Below are 8402 nucleotides of genomic sequence, written 5' to 3'. Positions count from 1 at the left end.
AGTATTCTCTCTCTCTCTCTCTCTTTAGATCTGTTTTTGTCTTGAGGAACTACTGAAGGTAATAGCTGGCTCTGTAGTTGCTTAAAGCTCCATTATGTTCACCATGAAAGCTAATTGTATCTGTCTGCCATTTGGGGCTGGGCAGGTGATGTACAGTGGGTTTTTCAGATACTTTTGCTGAAAATAACTTCTTACAGTAGCCAAAACAACAGAGTGGTAATAGTTAAAGAAAACAGAAATATTATCTGTGGATTAAAAACTCAGATTAGCTCATTAGAGTCCTAATCAAAGCTGCAATGATGCCCAAGACCAAATCTAACATGAAATATAGTTTACACTAGTGAGGACCAAATGTCAAAATGTGCTTTCTTCACAATGCACAGAGATTAGATTGGATGTATAGCAGTGAAAGTACACAAACACTCAACAGCTCTTTATTCCATTCACCCTCACTTTCACACACACACACACACACACACACACACACACACACACACACACACACCCCAATCTACTAAACCAAATAAAAAAATCACAAATCCACTTGAACTGAAATAAAACATTTGATCATGCTTTAAAGCACATTTCACTCCAGCAATCACATAAACACAAGTATATTCAGAAATATTTTCCCTCTGTGAAACATTGCAACGATTATCAGATTATCGTTTAATCTTTTGTTTTGGTGGATCTGGACTCCCGATTTTAAACTCTAAACAGATCGGATAAAAGGATTCTTTGAAGTCTGATGACTGTTTCACTGTGGTTCTCCTCTTCCTCCCCTTTTCTTTTTTTCCTTGTTTGTATTTTTCTGTCTTTTTATGGCTCTATGTCGGTCTTTGGATCTTGACGTGGTGTAAGCTTTGTTTTTGGTTTGGACATCTCAACTTATCAAACTACTGCTGCTTCTCTCTACAGCTAGCATCCAGAAAATTATAGTGATCTCTCCAAGGATATTCTGCTTTCAGTTGTCCACAATTGGTAGGTCAAAGGTCACAATGGACACTTCAGTGGCAAAAATAGATTTTTGTTAGATAAAAGATTTCTTTCTTCTTCTCTTTTATCCCCTCCTTTTCCCCATCTTTTTTTTTTTTGCATGCTTCTCTGCCTTCCTTGTTATCCTCTCACATATGTAGCGGTAGTAACACTAATTGACCATTCTTAAACATCCCATAACCTAATCCTTGTTTCTATGATGACATAATTCAATTCCACAGTCAGAATATATAACAAATTCCTCCAAGAACAAGGTATAGCCGCACCAAACGCCAAGACGGACACACACATCTGCTTAGTCACTTTTCCAGTTGGCATGTTTCTTCGATTGAAGTAAATAATAAGGAACACCAACGTTGTGTGTGTGTGTGTGTGTGTGTGTGTGTGTGTGTGTGTGTGTGTGTGTGTGTGTGTGTGTGTGTGTGTGTGTGTGTGTGTGTGTGTGTGTGTGTGTGTGTGTGTGTGTGTGTGTGTGTGTGTGTAAGGAACACCAGCGTTGATGGTTGATAGAGAAATGATGGAACTATTAAATTCATTAAAAGACAGATTCGGCAGTCATGCTTTGCTGGAACACAGATACAAACACACATAACGAGTAGCCACACACATATACACACATACTGTACTTGTTTTGTTTGAATTTGAGGCAGGGAATACATTAGTTTTTTTTTATCTATATTTTTAGTCCCTTCCTTCTGAAATGATCCAGATCCCTCCAGGGAGTTATTAGTCTTTACTTTTTATTGTGAGGAGGGATATGCTCTAAGTTGGATGGAAAAGTGACTCATCAATGTGTGCAGTCCTTGACTACTCTTGTGTTGAATATGGCATATACTGAAGGTCTTTGATGGCAGTAGTGTTAAAGCAATGCAATTTTAAAGATCAGGAATGAACTTTAAACCTGTTTTTAAGCCAACATGGATTTCCTGGACGTGCTCCAAAAACATGGAAATTTGAGCCACCACAGATCAACTGGATAAACTCCATCTGCTGATGAAAATCATGTGTTATGATCAAAAGTTCCTGAACAGCTACTGAATTCAAAAATGTAAAAAACAAACAAATCTTAATTAATTAAGGGAAAAATGTATGTATGTTTGTTTTATTATAATATATAAGAATGCTATGCTGCATTTATCACATTTTGTGTGTGTCCTGTCCAGATATTTTTCAAATAATGTTAAAAGTTGAGACAGAATAATGACTATGAAAATATGTGTGGAAGAGATGGACTCAGCTATACAGTAACAGTTATAAAGTAGTTTCTCCCAGCAGCTTCCACTATGGCTGCCAGGACGGATAGGTCACTCGCCACTGAATGGTTCTTGCAAAAAATAACTCCTTCTACCGATAGAAAATGACTAACATGATGCCAGACTTAATAATGACATGACAATGAAACGGCAACTCAGTTTGTTTTATCAGGCTAAATTAGTTTGTAGTCACAGGTGGTAATGTACAAGGTTTAATTTGTGTACAACAAGAACACAACACAATGCAATACAGTAACACACCGAGCTAAGAGGATTAATTGCGCAGTCAAATTAGAGGCCTTGCTGTGTTCAACTGCTGCCACAACTGCCTTTCCTTACCAAAACAGCTTTGTCTCGAGTAGAAGAGACAACTTCCTGTGTTCATGCAACACTTGCCCGTTCAAAGGAAGGTGAAAGATTAGCCCCCTGAAGAGAGGCTTGGATCCATTTGATCTAATTTAGCTTTAAAAGTTCAGGCCCTCAAGTAGCCGTAATGCTCGACTATAGTCATGATTTATTTTATCCTTCCGACACACACGGCATTATGCTCAGCTCTGTAAAACCCCCCAGCACACGCCAAAAGAGTTCATTCACACCAGACACAGATTACAGAAAAGCATAATTAATTAGACTCATGCAGCACCTTTAAACACACACACACACACACACACACACACTAGTACATGCTGTTTGCTCTTTCTATGAGCATGGTGCTTGTTGCTGGTTATCATTCATGTCTACATTTCCTGTCTGTAATTTGAACGAGGGCGTACTGTTGAAAACCTGCTTGGAGTCCACTGACCTGAAACATGCTAAATGACAGAAAGAGAGCGGAGCTGGTGAACATAATGACACAGCGACGTGAGATAAGCCAGCCCTGTTAAGAAGAGTATCTGAATAATAATCAGCATCAGTGATTCTTGTATTTACCCAGGGGCTGTTTGCTGAGGGTCCAACCTCTTCATAAGCAATGCTTTGCTTCACATTCCCACAGTTCAGTGACTTCTGCTCTGTAAAAAAAAAAAAAAAAAAACACATTACCCAGCTACTCCACCAGAGGAGCTGTGGGTCCATCAATGACTCAAGGGCTCTGTAATGGTAGAGCCTCAAACTTCTACCTGCATTAGTATTTTTGAATTGAATTGGATGCCGCTCAAACTCCTTAACTCACCGAACTCATTCAAATTGGACCTCTGACTTTTTATGTAGCTTTTTTTGTTAAAGGTTTATGCCTGATGTGTTGTTTGATGGCTTCACGTCATAGGCCAACCAGGGCTATGCCATTTGGGGAGGGGCCGCTCACTGATTCCCCTATATTTCTGAAAATCCTAGACATGGTTGTGACCGTGCTTTCTGATTAGCCTGTGTTTGTATTGAAATAAGAGGCTGCTGCGGCCCCCGTACCAGTTGATAAGAGACTGCACAGTTTGACCAGCAGGCAGCGGGCGCCCAGCAGCCGGGCACCGGATTGTGTTGCTAAGAACATGCAATGTATAACTATTATCAAACAGGCCCTCATGGCCCCAAAACACTAATGGCCCACCATGAAAAAAGTCCTGACTGTCTTTGCCTCTCACCACTCTCATCAGTCCTTGTTTGATAAGCCCACGGTACTCTACCTGCCCAACACTAAGCAGCAGAAAGACGAAAGCAAGTAGCAGATGAAAACAACTTGAAATCTAAAGAGCCACATAGTTTTCTCAGGAGTTGGAGACCAAACCAGGAGAGTTAATAATGGACTTAATCAAGTAACTAGAAATATTACTCAAATTTTAGGATAATGAAGTTTCAGCTGGATGTGTGAATAAAGGTATTTAGCCTTAGGAAATTATCTTTCAGTGTGGAAGTTTTTCTGTCCCTTAGTGGCCAATTCAGCTTTAATTTGTACAAAAATGATGTCTTGTTATTTGTGAAAGGACATAAACAAAGTCAACAGTTTTACATTCCATCCAACAGTGTTACAGAGATACATGCTACTGGTAGACACTGGAATGGCTTTTTTTTCTTCAAATTTGGAGTATAATTTCGTGCCACCTGATGAACGTCCAACATTCACTCTATTTCTAACTCTGTCCTCCACCGAATTCTGAAAATAATATCTGCGTCATTTGCTTATGTACCGTTTGGTAATGGGTAGGTAGTGCATTGTGGGATTATCAGTTTTCTTAGCTACAAACTACCAGCTTGTTTCAGATGAAGACAACACTGATGATGTAGTCCACTGATATAGTGTAGTCCAATAATAAGTGTTCTGCATTGTAAAACCAAAGCAATAAGCTAAAAGATGCCAGAGTTTAGGCAAACTGCAGAGTAATTCTCAGTAGTTTCGTGACTACGAGCGACCCCTTTTGCTTTACACAGTCACTTGATGTGCAACTTTAAAGTTCTCTCTCTTAAATTTTTTTTGTTTCCTGCCCTTGCAAACTATCCAAAACAACTCTTTACTGTGTCTTGCTGTACATTTGGTGCTGTCAAAGGTACAGCTCAGCTGGATAGTTGCTATAGTAACATTGGGAATTATCACTGAGCTATTAATACAACATATCATATCATGAAGTTTGGCCGACAGCAACGCTTTACTCATAAGCATAAATTACTCATTCGTTTCCCTGCCCCAGACTGTCCCAGCCACCGTGGGGTTTTGACTTGTTGACCTTTCATATCCCTCATTAACGTAACAAGTAAACACCAGTTACTCAGGTCTGATATGACCAAAAGGCTTGCTAATGTCCCTTAATAGGACAGATATGCAAATTATCTCATAATCACACTTAACACACTTTGACGGCTGGTAGGTGGTTTTGTAGACTCTCTGTAGATTGCTGGATGTCTAATTAATTCTGTGCTCAAACTCGGAGCTAATTTATTTGCATATTTTCCAAGCGCCTAGCCCGAGTCCTGATGATGAGGGTTATAACGAAGATGCAGGCTGTCATATTTGTTTACAATCTTAACACACACATTTTCATTTTCATGCACTCACACACAGTCTCCCAGCTGTGTACGCTGTATGTAAGCTCTGTCTGTCTGTCTGTCTGTCTGTCTGTCTGTCTGTCTGTCTGTCTCTCTGTCTGTCTGCATTATTGATTTTCTGATCAAATGTTGCGTTGGCTCATGTATATTCATGATCAATCAGCATTGAGTGCAGTTAAGCATAGCCTATCAGATTCTACCGTGACACTTCTGGATTTGCATATTTTAATTGCTGCTGCAAAATGTGTGTTACTGACGCATCACCTGCCTCTTAAACACACACACACACACACACACACACACACACACACACACACACACACGTGACAGTGAGCTGCTTTTCCATTAAATTTAGACTTCTAGGATCTGTTGCTTTCAGTCTTTAATCCGCTCCCCCTCTGTCTCTCTATTTCTTTTTATTTTCTTTATTGGTAGTTATATCAGTAATTATTCTGGCTACTTTCCATTAGTCTGCCTAGAGGTTAATTTAGGTTTCTTTGTGTGTGTTTATGTGTGTGTCACAGTGTGTGTCTCTACTGGTGTAATTGCTTGTTAAGCCATTTCAAAAGCAGGTGCAGATTGTCTGAATTACTTCTCTGTTTCATAAGTAGCTAACTGCTATAACCTGCCAACGTGTGTGTGTGTGTGTGTGTGTGTGTGTGTGTGTGTGTGTTGGGGTGTGTGTGTGTGTGTGTGTGTGTGTGTTGGGGGGGGGGGGGGGGGGGGGGGGGTGTAATGAGGGTGACGTCAGTCAACATGTCTGACAGCTCCCTCTCTGAAAACACACCTGAGAAAACACATGCTGCCATGGACACATGTGTCGGCACTCAGCACACACACTGCTTTACAAACGCATACGTACATTTGTACAGGCACAGATGCATGTGTACAAGCAAACAGGCATACAAACACTCTCTTTTGAAACACAAATCTCATGTTGCTGATGGATGAAAACCCGACATCTCCAAAAAGTTAACCCATCATTCTGGGGCCTTTTCTGATTAATAGTACTGTTGGTGACACTACACTCTTTAGAGAATTCAGTTTTAAAAACATGCCTAAATAGTAAACTTATTAAACCTTATGTTTAAATGTATGAAAGACAATAACACCGGTAACGCAAGACATACTATGTTTGAATACTATGAAATTCAGTGTTATGTCTGTTTTGCAATACCTTAATTTATTTACAATTGATAGAAAAGAAAAGACATTAATTTAGCATTACATTTTTTACTGACTTCCTCTTTTCATACAAAAAGCAAAATTAGTTTTTTTTTTCGATGGATAAACAAGAAAATACAGAGTAAAAGAAGCCATGTTGGCAAGACAACTCTAACCAATATTGGAAACATAAAATCTTAAAATGTATTCACTCTAAGCAAAACTTAAAACCCAAAAAATTAAATGAAAATCAGCTAAACAACCCAGACTCTTGTTGAAACACTGAGTGGGGGAAGATGTTTTCCTCCCTAAATGATTCCTGTGGACATTTGGACCTTAATAATGTACATCCGTGTACAGCCAGAGCGTGACACAGTGACACAGCCACATCCAGTGGACTAGGGGTTCTAATGGCATCATGACACTCTTTTTTTCAGTTGTTTTTTTTGTTTTGTTTCAACTTTCTGTTTTGGAGTAGAGGGGACAAAGACAGCGTGATTTACATGTAATCACGAGAAAATGTCATAACATACTGTGCATATGTTAAATGAGAGAGAGAGAGAGAGAACTGCAGTGAAAGCATAAATTGGTACAACCGTTGAGGAGAAAAAAGAAGAAAAAAACTCTTTGCTGGGGTTCCCTGCGTTCCAGCCTGTCTCATTGTACATTCCCTCATTTTAAAAATGGCAAAATTCATTTCTCACACAGATGGGAACAGGCAAGGCTGATTTCATTAAAATACCCCATCTGTTGGAGGGAGAGAGAGAGAGGTGAGAGAAAACAAACAAGGGTGAACCAAACAAAACAGTTCTCCTGTCCTGGAATAATTTGTTCCCCCTCTCTCTCTCTCTCTCTCTCTCTCTCTCTCTCTCTCTCTCTCTCTCTCTCTCTCTCTCTCTCTCTCTCTCTCTCTCTCTCTCTCTCTCTCTCTCTCTCTCTCTCTCTCTCTCTCTCTCTCTCTCTCTCTCTCTCTCTCTCTCTGTGTGTGTGTGTACACTGATGGGAGTTGAATTTGAACAGACAGACTGCCATTGCTAGAAGAGCCAGCTAGAGAGAGAAACAAAAAAATATGTGTAGGATTCAAGTGGGACATGGTGAGAGACGTATAAAAGTGAAATATACAGCTGGAGTGGGTGGAAGAGTCGAAGAGATAAAGTGACAGGTAGAGGGCTATAACGTTCCTATGATTGTGAGAGCGATGGGAAAAATAGCCAGAAAAGAATACGGATATTAGGACGATTCTGCGAAGCTGCTGATATCAGTTAATGATAACCTTCTTTTTACGTCCAATGCAAAGTTCTCCGTCTCTATACAATATATGACATGCTATAGAATTAGGGAAAGATTTTAGTTTTGGTAAATAAACAATGGGTATGGTTAAACATTTGGTCAAGGTTCGGAAAAGATTGTGCTGTATTCTCCAATATGGTTGTAATTACTAGGATATTGCGGCGTCTGTCTACATTTAGCCAGCGTTTTTCTTACCTGCAAACTGAGCTTGTTAAAAGCTCTCTCCAGACAGGATACATCTGAAAACAACACAGCCTGGAGTTTTGTTGTTGCCATAAAACAACTGTGAGACAAAGTCACTGCACCCAGCAGAGAACCAGCCCGACACATAAGCCCCCTTAATACTATTCTTAAGGTTTCTTTTATGCTTGTTGTGTTGTATGAAAACAAACAGAAAAATAAGTAAATAAGAACATCTAAATCTTTAGTTTGGCTTTATCGAAAAAAGGAAAGGAAAAAGAAATGATAATGATGGAGAGCGGGAGGGGACAGAAGAGAGGTTTAACCAGCTTTGACTCAGCGGAATAACCAGACTGACTTTCCAACTCCCCACCAGATGTTGACTGTGATGCACAATTTAGTTGTTTGCCAATCAAGGTCGAGGATAAAGTAAAGGTGCCTTCCTATTTATTTTTTTTAGACATTCCAGATTACAGTTTTTTTCAATCGCTAACAAGCGCTCACCCATACTTCAGATACTTTTTCTAAACTCTTAACACAGACTCA

Source organism: Etheostoma cragini, chromosome 14 (assembly GCF_013103735.1).
Source record: "Etheostoma cragini isolate CJK2018 chromosome 14, CSU_Ecrag_1.0, whole genome shotgun sequence".
Lineage (NCBI taxonomy): Eukaryota > Metazoa > Chordata > Actinopteri > Perciformes > Percidae > Etheostoma > Etheostoma cragini.
This window is presented reverse-complemented; position numbering follows the sequence as displayed.